The sequence below is a fragment of the Zonotrichia leucophrys genome, chromosome 2 (assembly GCF_028769735.1).
Source record: "Zonotrichia leucophrys gambelii isolate GWCS_2022_RI chromosome 2, RI_Zleu_2.0, whole genome shotgun sequence".
Taxonomy (NCBI): domain Eukaryota; kingdom Metazoa; phylum Chordata; class Aves; order Passeriformes; family Passerellidae; genus Zonotrichia; species Zonotrichia leucophrys.
In genome coordinates, this window is record NC_088171.1 from 152,462,951 (window position 1) to 152,478,555 (window position 15,605).

Below are 15,605 nucleotides of genomic sequence, written 5' to 3' on the forward strand. Positions count from 1 at the left end.
CTCAGGTGTCATTCGAGGTCATTCCATGGCCTATTGGGAACAGGTCCCATTTGTATTCTTGCCTCCTGCCTGAAAGAACTCCCAGCTCTCTCAGCTTCTGCCTGTTTTAACGACAGTCCAGACCTCAACCTTCTGGGTGCTGCCATTCAGATCCTTCTCAGGCCCCCACACCTGACACCTGAACTTGCCTGGGTTGTTGAGGATTGTGCAGTACTCTCCTCCAAAATCTCTAGACAATTTCCAAACACTCTCTCTGACAATCAGACATTGCCCAGAGAAGTGATCAATCTCCTCCACACTCATCCCAAGTAAAGATCCCCAAACCCTGGATATCAAATCCTTCCATTCCTGTAAAACTTCCTGTCAAGAGGAACAGCAAGACACCCTCAGAGCATGACTGATGGTAAAGGTGATGTCTCCAGTCAGGCTTTGACAGCTGGAGAAATTGCGTGGAGAGAGGGAATGGGGTGGAAGGGGCAACACCGGGTACTTGGAACAGCAGCAAAGCCCAGAGCAGCTTGTCAGGGCTGAGAGGGGCTGGGGGAACTTTCCAAACACACCCACAGACCACGGCAAGCCAGAGCTGCAGGGTGGCCTCAGTTCTCCAAAGCTCTGGTCACGTCTTCATCCTGCACCCACAACACCCAAATTTCATCTCCAAAAGGCACAGTCAAAGGCTGCTGCCAAGGCGAGATGGACACGGCTTCAAGAGAAGGACGTAGAATCTGAGAATGCCTCAAAGAAATGCCCAAGTAATGGCAGAGAAGGAAAGAGGAGGTTGTTGACCATCCGTTGGTAACTAATGTTTTTTTGCTAAGAGGAACATAATCCCAAGACTGAGAGCATAGAAATTGTGAAACCTTACGGCTTGAATGCGGAATAAATGAATTGACGTCACAGAGCTGCCTGGGAACGAAGGGATGGGCCCAGTTTGTTGTTGATTTCTTAAATTTCTGGCAGAGGTCAAGAAATACATTTTTACTGACAGATTAGGTTGTTGTTTGAAATTAAGAAATCCAAATGGACCATAACACTGTGACAAATCCAGCCTGAACAGCCTCACGTTTCCCAGATCCGCTACTTTGACCCCATTCAAGGTGCAAGGCTGGGAGCTCTCTTTCATCCATCAGGAAACACTCCCAGGCTCCGGAATCTTCCAGCATTTTGCAGAGTGACCTCCCCAGGAGTTCCTCTGCAGCTCCCTCAGCATTCCTGTGTGCAACACAATGACTGATGGACATCCAGTGGCACAGAACAGCGACCCAGTCTTCACAAGGCACCAACAAACCACAGCACAAGAGTTACACCACAAAATGACCTCACTGATGACATTGCAAATCTCCAGGGCTGTGGTTGTTTATTCAGCCTTCCTTGACAAACACTGAACAATCAAATCCTCCCAAATACCAACTCCTGACAGAAAGTTGCCTCCAAGGTCAGATAGACATGGCCTCAAGAGCTGGACATGGAATTGCAGAATTGCATGAAGGAAAACACTCCCCACCTCATGACTCAAAAGGTTGGGCCAGGCAAGAGCTGCTGCCTCAAAAATGCCCCAAGGCCATGGGACAAGGCTGTCCTGCCCAGCCAGGACCTGCATAAAAGCCGGCCCAGAGCCTCTCTCCCTCACACACTTCTCCAGACTCCATCCGCTCCTGCTTCTTCCAAGAACCAGGTAGGCCTCAAGCCCTGACCTTCCTGCTCCTGCACCCCTGGCCCCTCTCTTCCAGCATGCTCAGCCCCAGCTTCTGCAGCCCTCACACCTCCCCACAGCCCCACAACAGCCTCCGAATTCCATCACTGCCCCATGCAACCCTCATCCCCACCCTGCAATACCTCCTTCTTTTTCAGGCACCCTCCACACCACACCCATGGCCTGCAACAACATCTGCAGTCCCTGTGGACCCACCCCGCTGGCCAACAGCTGCAACGAGCCCTGTGCCCTGCAATGCCAGGATTCCCGAGTTGTTATCCAGCCTTCTCCCGTGCTGGTCACCCTGCCAGGACCCATCATGAGCTCCTTCCCCCAGAACACCGCCGTCGGATCCACCTCCTCCGCTGCCGTGGGCACTGAGCTCAGTGTGCAGGGACAGCCCATCTCTGGCGGATTTGGTGGCTTTGGTGGCTTTGGCTATGGCCGTGGATTTGGCTACGGCCTGGGAGGCCTGGGCTGCTATGGCAGAAGGGGCTATGGCTCCATCTGCTAAGGGCCCTCAGCACCACCCCTGACACCACCAGCTCTGGGCTCTGCCAACAGCTCCTGCAAGCAAAGCACCTCTGCTGATGGTTGCCCTGCTTGCAGCTCACTCTGGATCCCTTCCATTTCATTTTCTTGTCTCTTTGTTCTTTTGCCTCAATAAAGTTTTTCTGCAGCAAAACCTGAGATGTCTCCTCTTCCTTTTTGAGTCCCAGTGGTCTCACACCCTCACCCAGCACAGTGCCAGGGTTCAGCAGGACTTTGGTGACAGGAAAAGGGGCACAAGATTTTTTCTAGGAAATATGTCAGCAATATTTAACAGAGCCATCGCCTCCAGTAACAAACAGGACCTGCACAAGAAGCTGGGAAAGGGGGGAACCTTCCAAAATATTTTACAATCCAAACACTTTCTATACCAAAGGCTTTGACACATTAATGCTCTTCTGCTCAAACTTTCTCTCTGCCAGCACACAAACTCTCTTCCCAGCAGGACCCGCAAGCCCTCTGAACAAACACTCATAGAATTTTCCACTTGGGCAGGAGCTCTGGAGTGCAAGCGCTTCATTTCCTGCAGCTCAGGCAGGCCCAGCGAGAGCAGAGTTTCCCAGCACCATGGACAGTTCATGTTTTGATTTCCCAGCAGTCTCCACCTCCTCTTCCCCTCCGTGACCAACCTCACACCGAAAAATCCTGGCTTTCTTTTCCCACAGAATTCCATGTTTGTGACGGTGTTCACAGGGGTCCGAGGATGATGGAAGAGATGAGGATCTGACTCCATGTTTCAGAAGGCTTGATTTATTATTTTATTATATATATTATATTAAAACTATACTAAAAGAATAGTAGAAGGAATTTCATCAGAAGGCTAGGAATAGAAAAAGAAAGAATAATAACAAAGGTTTGTGTCTCGGACTCTCTGTCCGAGCCAGCCGACTGTGATTGGCCGTTAATTAGAAACATCCAACATGGACCAATCACAGATGCACCTGTTGCATTCCACAGCAGCGGATAACCATTGTTTACATTTTGTTCCTGAGGCCTCTCAGCTTCTCATGAGGAAAAATCCTCAGGAAAGGATTTTTCATAAAAGACGTCTGTGACACTTTTTCTCTTTTCCCGTTTCCCTCTTGTCCTCCACGTGTGCCCTGCTGAGAACAGCAGAGCTCCCTCAGCTTCATCCTCTGCCCTCAGAGATTTGCACACATGGATGGCTGGGAGTCCCAGCTCTCAGCCTCTCCTCTAGGAAAAATCCTCCTTTAGAGCATTTCTGGCTCTGAAATGGTTTTGATTCACTAAATCAATTTCATTTTCACACTGGGGTGGCCAGGACTGCCCACAACCCCTCACATGTGACCCCATCAGTGATAAACAGACAGCAAAAGTCACCTCTCCCCGCTTGGTCAGTATTCCAGATCCTGGACACTTGAGGTCCCTGCTCCCAAAATGCTACAGGGACACCTCCTGGTCCATTTCTCCTCCACCACAACCACAAAGGCTTTTCTGGAGAAGAAAACAATTGTTCCAACTGAGACTCGGACATTTTATCCCATCCGGGATGACTCCCCTCACCAAGAATCAGGGCTTGGCTCCTGTCCTTGCTGAGCTCCAGCAGATGCCCAGGACCACTCAGGTTTTCAGTGTTGGCCAAAAGGATCCAATTTTTGGATCCTGGGGATTTGCTGCCATCTGGACTTTGGGACACTGACCACAAGCCTCTGGGCCCAGCCCTTCAGAGCCTTCTCAGGCCACTGACACAACCTGGACTTGCCTGATTGTTGAGGATCATGCAATGCTCGCCTCCAAGAACCCTGGGCAACCTCCAAATTCCTCATTCTGACCATCAAACACTGCCCAGGGAAGTGTCCTCACACCCCAGCCTAATTTGAGACCTAGAACGCCCTGGACATCAAAACTGTAAAATCAACATAGAAGAGCACAACTAATATAAAAGTCAAGGTTTAATGTCAGAGTTTGCCAGACTGGGGAAATGCAAAGAACGAGAGAATGTGATGGAAGAGACAGCACTGTGGGAACCCAGAACATCCCTCTGGCAGTCCAGGATGGCCAGGAGCCCTGCCAGGGGGCTCAGAGGCCCTGGCAGGGAGCCCAGAACACCTGTGGGTTTGATTATGATCTGTGGAGCAAATTACCAACCTTATATAAAGACCAGCAAGCCACAACAGTTTAAGCAGAATAATAATGAAGCTATCACGGGGTGAAAAAGTAGATTTTGGGGTTTCTGGTATGGGGGTTCAGGAGGCAGGATGGAGGGAACTGGGCATGTCCATCCTTTCTCCTTCTTCTTCTTGGCCTCCATTTTCTGCTGTGATGGTGGCACTTACAGATTGGTTTAGAGTAGAAGCTCACTGTCTAACATAGGTGATAGGTATTGGAAAGTAATTGTAAACATTGTACACGTAGTTTTTAGTATAAAGACATAACATAAAGACATAACACCACCTCAGGGGCAGGCAGAGTGCCTGGAACTGTCCTGCTGGGCAGACCTTGGCAAGGCAGGAGAAAATTTTTTATAGATAAGAAACAATCAACAACCTTGAGACCAAGAACCAAAGAGCCCTGACTCCTTCTTCAAGTGCCGGGCTGGGAAAAGAGACTTTCTAACTTTTCTCGGGGTCACTCTGATAAACTAGAGATCCCGACACAGCACCAGATACTTGGAACAGCTGCAAAGCTCAGCCCGGCCTGACAAGGCTGAGAGAAACTGGGGACAACTCTTTACAACACACCCACAAAGCCACAGCACACCATGGCCAAGGGATGACCTAAATGATGACACCCCAGCTTTCCAAAGTGCTGGTCACGTCTTCGGCCTGCCCAGACAAGAACCATCAGCAGCAGGATTTGGTCGCTGTAATTTGCAATTAATTAAAAGCTGCCACCAAGGTCAGGTGGGCATGGCCTCAAGAGAGGGATGTGGAATCACAGAATTCACAACGACACGACAGAACCATGAGAGGGGAGGGGAGAGGACCACGCTGGTTGTCTGTTAGTAATTATTGGGTTTTGCTCAGAGGGACACAATGTTAACATTTATAGAACATTTGTTATGAAACCTCATGGCTTGAATGCGGAATGAGAGAATCGAGGTCACAGCCCCGGCAAAAAGGGATCAGGTTTGTTGTTTGTTTACTGGATTTCTAAACCAGGTCAAGGAATGCACTTTAAATGACAGTGAATGCTGTCTTGTAAATTTGAGATACACAAATGGAAGCAATCATTGGAACATCTCAGCCCGACTGTGCTCTCGTTTTCCAGATCCTCTCTCGATCCCACTCAAGACACAAGGCCAAGAGATCTCTTTCATCCATCACAAGGAAATTCCAAGCACGAGGACTTTGCCAAGCTGTTCCAGAGTGACCTCCCCAGGAGCTCCTCAAAGCTCCCTCAGCATTCCTGCATGGACACAATGACAGATGGACATCCAGTGGCACAGAACAGAGCCCCAGTCTTCACAAGGCACCCACAAACCACAGCTCACGAGTGCCACAAAATGACCTCACTGATGACATCGCAGATCTTCAGGGCTCTGGTTGCTTATTAAGCCCTCGCTGAAACACATTGAACAATCACATCCACCCAAACACCAAATTATTAATGTTCCTGCCAAGGTCAAATGGACACAGCAACAAGAGCTGGACACGAAACTGCACAATTGTGGGAGGGAAAACATTCCCCACCTCATGAATCACTAGTAACGAAAGAACTGCTGCCTAAAAAATACCCCAAGGCCAGGGAACAAGGCTGTCCCACCCCTCCAGAACCAGCATAAAAGCGGGCCCAGAGCCTCTCTCCCTCACACACTTCTCCTCAAGCCTTCTCCTCCTGCTCCTGCCAACAACCAGGTGAGTCTCAAGCCCTGATCCTCCTGCTCCTGCACCCCTGGCCCTTCTCTTCCAGCATGCTCAGCCCCAGCCTCAGCAGGCCTCACACCTCCACACAGCCCCACAACAGCCTCCACACTCCCTCATCCTCCTCCACCACTGCCCCAAAAACACATACACCCCTGTCTAACCTCATCCCTTCTCTTCCAGGCACCCTCCACACCACACTCATGGCCTGCAACAGCCTCTGCAGTCCCTGCGGACCCACCCCACTGGCCAACAGCTGCAACGAGCCCTGTGCCCTGCAATGCCAGGATTCCCGAGTTGTTATCCAGCCTTCTCCTGTGCTGGTCACCCTGCCAGGACCCATCATGACCTCCTTCCCCCAGAACACCGCCGTCGGATCCACCTCCTCAGCTGCTGTGGGCACTGAGCTCAGTGTGCAGGGACAGCCCATCTCTGGGGGATTTGGTGGCTTTGGTGGCCTTGGCTATGGCCGTGGATTTGGCTACGGGCTGGGAGGCCTGGGCTGCTATGGCAGAAGGGGCTATGGCTCCATCTGCTAAGGGCCCTCAGCACCACCCCTGACACCAAACACCCACTCCATGGAACTCATCTCAGGCATTGAAGACACATTTCTGGCACAAGATTCTCAAATGGACTCAGCATTTCCAGCTCCTGCCCTCACGGCACCAAGCAAGACAGCAGGCCAACTGTCCCCAAACATGGCCCATCTGCCTCCTGCTCTTCTCCTGCTCCCTGCTCTCCATGGACCCTTTGTCTCTGTCCATTCCCCTCTGGACAAACCCCTTCTCCCAGGCCAGAGACCCTCGGGCAGCTCTGCCTGGCTGCTCCCACTGTGGGGCAGGAAATTCCCGATGCTCTGGCTGCAATCAAAGGATCTGTGATGATGTTTGTCCTGTTCCACCTCAGCTCAATTTTATTTATTTCTCCTGCTTTTTACTTGGTTTTTTTGCCCCAATAAAGTTTTCTTGCATCATGATTCCTTTTGCTTTCTTCTACCAAGAGTATTCCAACCACTCACAGCCTCAATCCAAGTTTCAATTTTCCATCAGCTCCAACAGGCCTCAGGTTTGGTGTTCACCCTTTTTCCACTTATCCCAGAAGAAATGACCCTCCAAGATGCCAAGGCTTATTCAGGGAAATATTTCAGCCCAATATTTCAACCTGGTTTAATTTTTCCTTCCTTTCTGACCAACCTCCTTCCCTAACACCACTCCATAAGGAGAAAGAGAAAGGAATTCTGGAGGCAGGGGAAAAAGAAAGAGGAGAAAAAAGAAGTGGGGAAAATGTGTTATTCCTTTCCATGGGTTCAGCACTGACTTCAATGTCCCCATTTGTTGCAGTAAGGTAGAAAAATGATTTTAAAAAATTATAAAAAAAATTTTTGAATTATAAGAAAAATTATAAAGAAAGGCCTCACAAAATCAAGCCTGCTCTCCTAAAATCAGTGGCTGGCCTTGCCAAGCTGGCACTTTGCAATCCCCCACGTGGAAGCAATCCTGATGTGAGCAGTTTGTTAACAAAACAATCTTTTCCTGAGTTAAAAAAAAAATCTAGCCACCTGTATAATTTTTTTTTTACACCATTAGATAGAAAAATGAGAATTATCTCTCACAAACAACTTTTCCTGCACTTATACACCGGAGCTTTGGGTGATCAATCAATACAGAATAAAAATTTATTACTAACCAATAAAGTAATTGGCAAGAAATTACCAACCAATTTGAGTCTGTAAAAGTGTGAAAAAACAAGCTCTGGTCCCTTTTCCACAGGGAAAAATTCCCTCTTTGTCTGAGGCATCTCCTGTGTCCTGCGTCAAAGCCAAGCCCATGGAATGTTCACAAAAACCATCCCGTGCCTCACTTCCATCCCTGGAAGTGTTCAAGGTCGGGCTGGATTGGTTTAAAAACAATTCCCACGGAATTGGAAATATTTGCTTTGGAAAGCAAATATTGAAAAATTCCTTCCTGGAATTCCCCATCCCTGTGAGGGACCAATATCCGTGTGGGAATGGCACTTGAGGACATGGCTGGGAGTGGTTTTTGCAATGCTGGGGGAAGAAGAGCTGGACTCAGTCTCAGAGGGCTTTTCCAATCTCAACAATTCCATGATTCTATGCCCCTTTGGAAGCTGATTTCAAGATTTCAATTCCTTACAATAAAAAAATAAAAATAAAAATACTAAAACTAAAAATTAAAAAAAGAAAAATAAAATAAAAATAAAATAAAATATATAAATATAAATATAAATATAAATATAAATATAATCCTTACAATAAATATAACTATATTTATATATTTATAAATATATAAATATTCAATTTTGTCCATCTGGAACCTATGGTTTAGTCCCTCCTCTAATTGTGGCCAATCCTAATGAATCACTTCATTGATAAGAACAATAAACCCGTGATAAGACAATGATAACCCCCTGATAAAATCCCTCTATTTCACTATCCACATATATAATTCTAAATTAATTCTAATTTGATGTTCCCTTTTATGTCTCATCCATGCTGACAACCTTGGAGGTTTTTCCCAACCCCAAAATTTTAGGATATGATTTAATTAGTAGAGTGGACCTTCCCATCAAACCCTATTTTAACAAAATGTAATAAAATGTAATTTATATTAATCCAGATTTTTTTGGTTCCTTTCACAATGAGAATTTAATCAACATGAACAATTAATTTCATGACACTTTGGGGTGGAGGTGAAAGTGCTGTTCACATTTTCCATGTCCTGTGGAATCAGGGCCACTGATTTTCCAACTTTTTAATAATAATAATAAACCTTCAAAACCAGCTGCAATTGATAAATCCATCAACAGACACCCACAAGCAGATGGGGAAGGAAAAATAACCCCATAAAGGTAAAAAAAACCCAAAAACCTCCAGTTTTAAGTAAATCCATAAAGCCCCACCAGGATAAATCAGAATAAATGCCAAAACCAAACCACCAGGCAAAGGCCTTCTGGGGGAGAAAAGCTGCCAAAAAAACAGAAAACACCTGGTTAGAAAACTCCACCTAAAGAAATTATGGAGATTGAGCAATGAGCCCACAAAAATAGAGGGAGAAAGGGAAAAGAATAAATTTTAGCAAAAAGAGGGGAGAAATGGCAGAAAACCAAAAAATGTAAATTGTGAGAAAGGAAGAAGGACAGTGATCCAAAGTCAAAATGCTGCCAAAAATGTTGATAAAAAGAACAAATTCTGAAATTTCCCAAAGCAAATCTACCACAAAATGTAAATTGTGAGAAAGGAAGAAGGACAGTGATCCAAAGTCAAAATGCTGCCAAAAATGTTGATAAAAAGAACAAATTCTGAAATTTCCTAAAACAAATCTGCTGGATGCCTCAGACCCCTCAGTTCTGCACCAATTCTGTGTCACAATTCACCATTCTCAGGATCCTTGGACCACCAATTTTGGGTGTTGTCACCTCCTGCCCTCCCTGTCCCCACCCTGATGGAAAGTTTGGGACAATCCGGAGGTCAGGGAATTGTGGAAGGGTTTGGGTGGGAAGGGACCTTCAATATCTTTATTTCCAACATTTTTGCCTGGGCAGGGACAGCTTCCACCATCCCAGGTTGCTCCAAGCATCATTCCATCATTCCAACATTCCACGATTCCATGACTTGCTCCAAGCCTGCCACACTGGTTGCTCGTTAGCTGCTCCTGAGCTAACGAAGCCATCACGACTCATCATTATATGGAATATTGGGAAGGAATTCCATCCTGTGAGGGTGGTGAGGTGCTGGAATGGAATTCCCAGAGAAGCTGTGGATGCTCCACCCCTGAAAGTGTCCAAGGCCAGGTTGGATGGGGCTTGGAGCAACCTGGGATGGTGGAAGGTGCCCATGGCAGAGGGGTGGGACAGGATGATCCTTGAGATCCCTCCCAACCCAAACCATTCCATCATTCCACCATTCCATGACTTGCTCCAAGCCCGCCACACTGCTTGCTCGTTAGCTGCTCCAGAGCTAACGAAGCTCATCAAGACTCATCACGTGCAAAACCCACCAGGCACGGAGAGAAATTCCCGATCCATCGGGAGCCGGCCAGGAGCCCTCGCTCCACCAGACTTTTGGGACGCAGCTAAAAACGCCTTTGGGACGTCCTGAAACCACGAGGGATGATCCGAGCTGCTGCAGAGGGATTTTAATGATCTCCCAGGAATCCCTCAAAGCACCACATCAGGACAGATCCGTCCTTCCGGGGCCTCCCGGAATCCTGGAGGATCGGGAAAAGGATTCTCGCCCTGGGTTTCCAACCAAATCTCTTCTGTTTGTTTGTTTGTTTGCTCGCCTTAAATGTCACCTAAAAACCTGCGCTGACCCTTCCAGCTGAAAGGACGGCTCTGTGCTGTTAACGGTTGGGATTTGTGACCTTGGAGGTCTTTTCCAACCAAAACAATTCCATTATTATTCCAACCAAAACAATTCCATTAATTATTCCATAATTCCAGTAAGAAGAGCAGCAATATTTTGGTTAAGAGGAAGTTCAGCATTGTTATTCCTCAACAGTAGATGTCACTAAGATTCTCCTCCCTCTGCTAATTGAAATTCCCATAAATTAGAATTAAATTGAATTCCTTCAAGAAGGTGCCAGGCTCAACAGGAGCCCTCGGAGAAACGCTGCTGTCACAATTGGAAATGGAATCATGGAATGCTTTGGGTTGGAAAAGACCTCCAAGATCATCTCCTTCCGACCTCGCTCCACCATCCCAGGTTGCTCCAGCCTGGCCTTGGACACTTCCAGGGATCCAGGATCAGCCACAGCTTCTCTGGGAATTCCATCCCAGCCCCTCACCACCCTCACAGGGAGGAATTCATTCCCAGTATCCCAAATTCCCTCTGTCAGTCCAAGCCATTCCCCCCGTCCTGTCCCAAAGATTTCAGCCAAATCAAACTTTCCACGGGAAGCAAAGGAAGCAAATCCATCGGCCCCATCCCTTCCCTGCAGGATCCCGCTGCCAGCATCCCGTTATTCCTGACCCCGGGAAGGGAGCCCAAGTCCCTCCAGCCTGGAAAAGCCTCTGGAGCGACGGCTCTGCCCAAACCAAACCCCGCGGCCTTGGAATTCACCGCTCTGGAGAAAAGCCGCCCGGACAAAGGGATTGGGAGAACCAGGGCATGGAACCAGCTGGATTTCAGGGTCCCTCCCAACCCAAACCATTCCGTGAGGATTCAGGAGCCCAACCCGTTCACCTCAACAGGGACAAACTTCAAAGGGAATTTTTGGGGTTTCTGCCTGGGCCTCCCTGGGCCCGTGCGCACCAGGCCCGGCTCCGAGCCTTCCTCCCCTCCCGCGTTTTGTTGTTCCCTGGCAGGATTGCTCAGGAACCAGGAGAGGGCTCAGGTGTGGGCTGAAATTGTATTTTTAATGTAATATTATTAATTTCTCGAGGACTGAAATTGTATTTTCCACTCCCAAAATCCGCTGTTACTCAAGAGGATTTTGTGAATTCCTGCGGCTCCCAGGTGGGACAACAACAGCATTTCCCAATTTCCCAAGGAAAAGGGAAGGACAAGGACAAGGACACCTTTTGGAGAAGACAAGTGAACAGATATGAAGATTTTTATGAATGAATATTTTCAAATTTATATTTTATTTTATATAATATATAAAATAAAATATAAATTTACATTATGTATAATAAATAAATATTATATTATAATATAAAATGTTTTTATAATATATATTATATATATATTAATATAATTATATAATATAATATAATATAATATAAATATATTATATATTAATGTATATAATAATATAATATTAATATTTATAATATAATATATTATATATATATATTATATATAATTAATATATAATATAAAATATAAATATATATATATATTTATATATATATTATATATATATATTATATATATAGCAATTATATATATATATTATATATTATATATTATATATTATATATTATATATATAAATATATTTTTTAATATTTTATATTTATAAATGAATCCATTTTTAATTAATTTAGAAACTATTTAGGCACATGTGAATACTTTCTAAATTCATAAAAAATGAATTCATTCATAAATGTAAATATATTTATTTCCTGGAGAGCCAGAAAAGCAAAATCACCGACATGGGGGAAAAAAAATAATCCCCAAAAAAATGCTTTCCATCCTGGAGCAGTTTTGTTCTCCACCTTCATTCCTTAAGGTTGGAATTGCAACAGGCCAGGGGGAATGAAGGGAGAACACGGTGTTAAAATATGGAATTAAAACATCAGCACTCCGAGATTTGGGCTGTGGAATAAATGGGAGTGGAATAAATGGGATTGGATTTTATTTATGGAATTTTATTTATGGAATTTTAATTCATTGGATTTTATTTATGGAATGGTTCAAACTGCTTCAAGACCATCCATTCCCATCGTTTCCTTGGTGGAAAAGTGGATTTAATTTTTCCACTATTCCTCTTGTTTAATCACTGGGGGGGGGCGTTTCAGAGTTGTTCCAAACCTTTATATAACTTAAAAATATTAAAAGACAACAGTCTCACGTTTCCATGGTGACGGAGACAGCGGGAATTCACAGGCATCTCATTTTTAATCAAGGTTTAAAAGTCAGAGAAATTCACTTGGAGCCTCCCTGAAAAGCTCCAGGCAGAACAAAGAGAGGCCGAGCCCGGGAATAAAATCATGGAATGGTTTTGGCTCGGAAGGGAGCTCGGCCACGTCCCCAAGTGCCACATCCCACCCCTCAGAGATGTCCCGATTTTCCTCTGGAAATGTCCAGGGCCAGGCTGGACGGGGCTTGGAGCACCCTGGGATGGTGGGAGATGTTCCTGCCCGTGGCAGGGGGGTGGAATTTGGTGAAATTCCCTTCCAACCCAAACCATTCCGTGATTTGGTGATGGAATGGATTTTCTCGGATCAGGATCCTTACAGAAGAGGGCAAAGCTGCTCTGTTGTTCTGTAAAAATCAGGTTAAACTGAGAAAAAAACCCCACCAAAACCCATAAAAACAACTATCCCAAAACGAAATATTTCCAAAACTAAACCTAAAGAGCGACAGAAATGGGAGAAAAAAACCCAAAATTTTCCTGACTCACCCTTTCCCAGCCTCCACGCACGTCCCAAGGGAGAAAACCTGGCGGGTTTTGGGTCCTTCTGCTCCCAAAAAAACCACGGCTGGACGTGAGGGAGCTTTCGTGGAGAGAGGAGAGAACATGTGAGCAGCACCCCGGGCACTGCTGAGCCAGCCGGCCAAATTCCTGGAAAAACTGCAAGTCAGGGATTGTGCCGGGGCTGGAAAGGGAATAAAAGGGTTTTTTTGTGGTTGGTTTCTCACCGTGACCCAACTTGTCCCCTCCTGAGAAATTTGAATTTCCCTGAGTTTTGGCCAAGGGGTGAAAGCTGCTCCAAAAGTCTCGTGGTGTCCTCAGCTCCATTGTCACCCTGGCCAGGTGTTTTTTTTCCAATTTTTAGGCTCAAAATTATATTTTGGGTTTTTTCCTCGGGGTGTTTGGGGTTTTGGGGTGTGCTGATCCCAGTGAGGGAATGTCTGATGGAGGGAAAAATTTGGGGTGAACAAATTTCAGGGGAGCCCCAGGTTGAATAAAGTGGGGAGTGCTGAGGGGCCCTGGAGGGATTGGAGTCTCCCAGTTTGGAGTCTCCATCCCCCTGGAAAAACTGCAAAAAACTCAGGGATTGTGCCGGGGCTGGAAAGGGAATAAAAGGGTTTTTTTGTGGTTGGTTTCTCGCCGTGACCCAACTTGTCCCCTCCTGAGAAATTTGAATTTCCCCGAGTTTTGGCCAAGGGGTGAAAGCTGCTCCAAAAGTCTTGTGGTGTCCTCAGCTCCATTGTCACCATGGCCAGGTGATTTTCCAATTTTAGGCTTAAAAATATATTTGGGTTTTTTCCTTGGGGTGTTTGGGGTTTTGGGGTGCGCTGAACCCAGTGAGGGAATGTCTGATGGAGGGAAAAATTTGGGGTGAACAAATTTCAGGGGAACTCCAGGTTGAAAAATGTGGGGAGCGCTGGGGGGCTTCAGAGGGGTTGGAGCCTCCAAATTTGGGGTCTCCATCCCCCTGGAAAAACTGCAAAAAACTCAGGGATTGTGCCGGGGCTGGAAAGGGAATAAAAGGGTTTTGTGGTTGGTTTCTCACCGTGACCCAACTTGTCCCCTCCTGAGAAATTTGAATTTCCCCGAGTTTTGGCCACGGGGTGAAAGCTGCTCCAAAAGTCTCGTGGTATCCTCAGCTCCATTGTCACCCTGGCCAGGTGTTTTTTATTCTTCTAAAAATATATTTTGTGTTAAAAATATATTTTGGGTTTTTTCCTTGGGGTGTTTGGGGTTTTGGGGTGTGCTGATCCCAGTGAGGGAATGTCTGATGGAGGGAAAAATTTGGGGCGAACAAATTTCAGGGGGGACCCCAAGAGTGAAGAGTGGGCAGAGCTGGGGGGCATGGAGGGGTTGGAACCTCCCAGTTTGGGGTCTCCATCCCCATCCCAAAAACACCAGGCAGGGAATGGGAATGTGGGTGTGGATGGGGCAGCTCCCACGCGTGCTTCCTTCCCTTCGCCAAAACTTCGGGAAATACGGGATCACCGTATTTACAAATGTGCGTGCGCGCCACGGGTACCGTAATTTTTTCCAGAGGCGCATCACGCCGGTACCGTAATTTCCAGTACGCATGCGCATTGCCGCCGCCGTTATTTAAAATGCGCATGTGCAAAACAAATGCCGGGTTGGTTTTTTTTTGGCGTGCGCGTAGCGCTACCGTAATTTCATCAAGCGCATGCGCATTGAAAGGAACGTATTCTAAATGCGCACCAACGCATGGTTACCGTAATTCCAGGAGCGCACGCGCAAACACAACTAAAACAATTCTAATTGCGCATCACAAAATTACCGTACCTCGACAGGCGCATGCGCACTTTAAATACCGTAATGTCCTATATGCACCGTGTGTCCAAAAGCGCATGCGCACCCCAAGTATCGCAGTTCCACATGAGGATCGCGCAAGACCCGTATTTACAATTGCGCATGCGCGCCTCAGCCGCCGTAGATCCAAAGCGCTGCACCGCGATACCGTAATTACAAATGCGCGCCCGCAACCGCCGCGTTTCCAGATACGCATGCGCACCACAACCGCCCTAATTCCAAACGCTACCGTAATTACAAATGCGCATCACGTCTCAAGTGCCGTAATTTCAGAGGTACCGTATTTCCCAGGGCGCATGCGCGGCATAAGTACTACTTCCAAACGCGCATGCGCGCCATCACTGCCGTATTTCCGAGAGTATAGAGTTCTACCATATCTCCCAGTGCGCATGCGCACAACGATACCGTAATTCCAACAGCATTTAATACCAGAAATCCCATGTTTCTAAATACGCATGCGCACAAGTACCGTTTTTCCCAAAGAGTAGCGCAATCCTCTAACCACAAATGCGCTTGCGCGCAGCGGCTATCGTAAATCCCAATGCGCATTCACAAAACAACTACGGTATTTCCTAATGCGCCTCATCACATGAATACCGTATTTCTTCATGTGTAT

At 46.5% G+C, this 15,605-nt stretch overlaps 2 pseudogenes; both read left to right on the forward strand.

Annotated features, from left to right (window-relative positions):
• Positions 1 to 1,550: 1,550 nt before the first annotated feature.
• On the forward strand, positions 1,551 to 2,207 carry LOC135443451 (feather keratin B-4-like; annotated as a pseudogene).
• Positions 2,208 to 5,941: 3,734 nt separating this feature from the next.
• Positions 5,942 to 6,605, forward strand: LOC135443452 (feather keratin B-4-like; annotated as a pseudogene).
• The last annotated feature ends 9,000 nt before the right edge of the window (positions 6,606 to 15,605 follow it).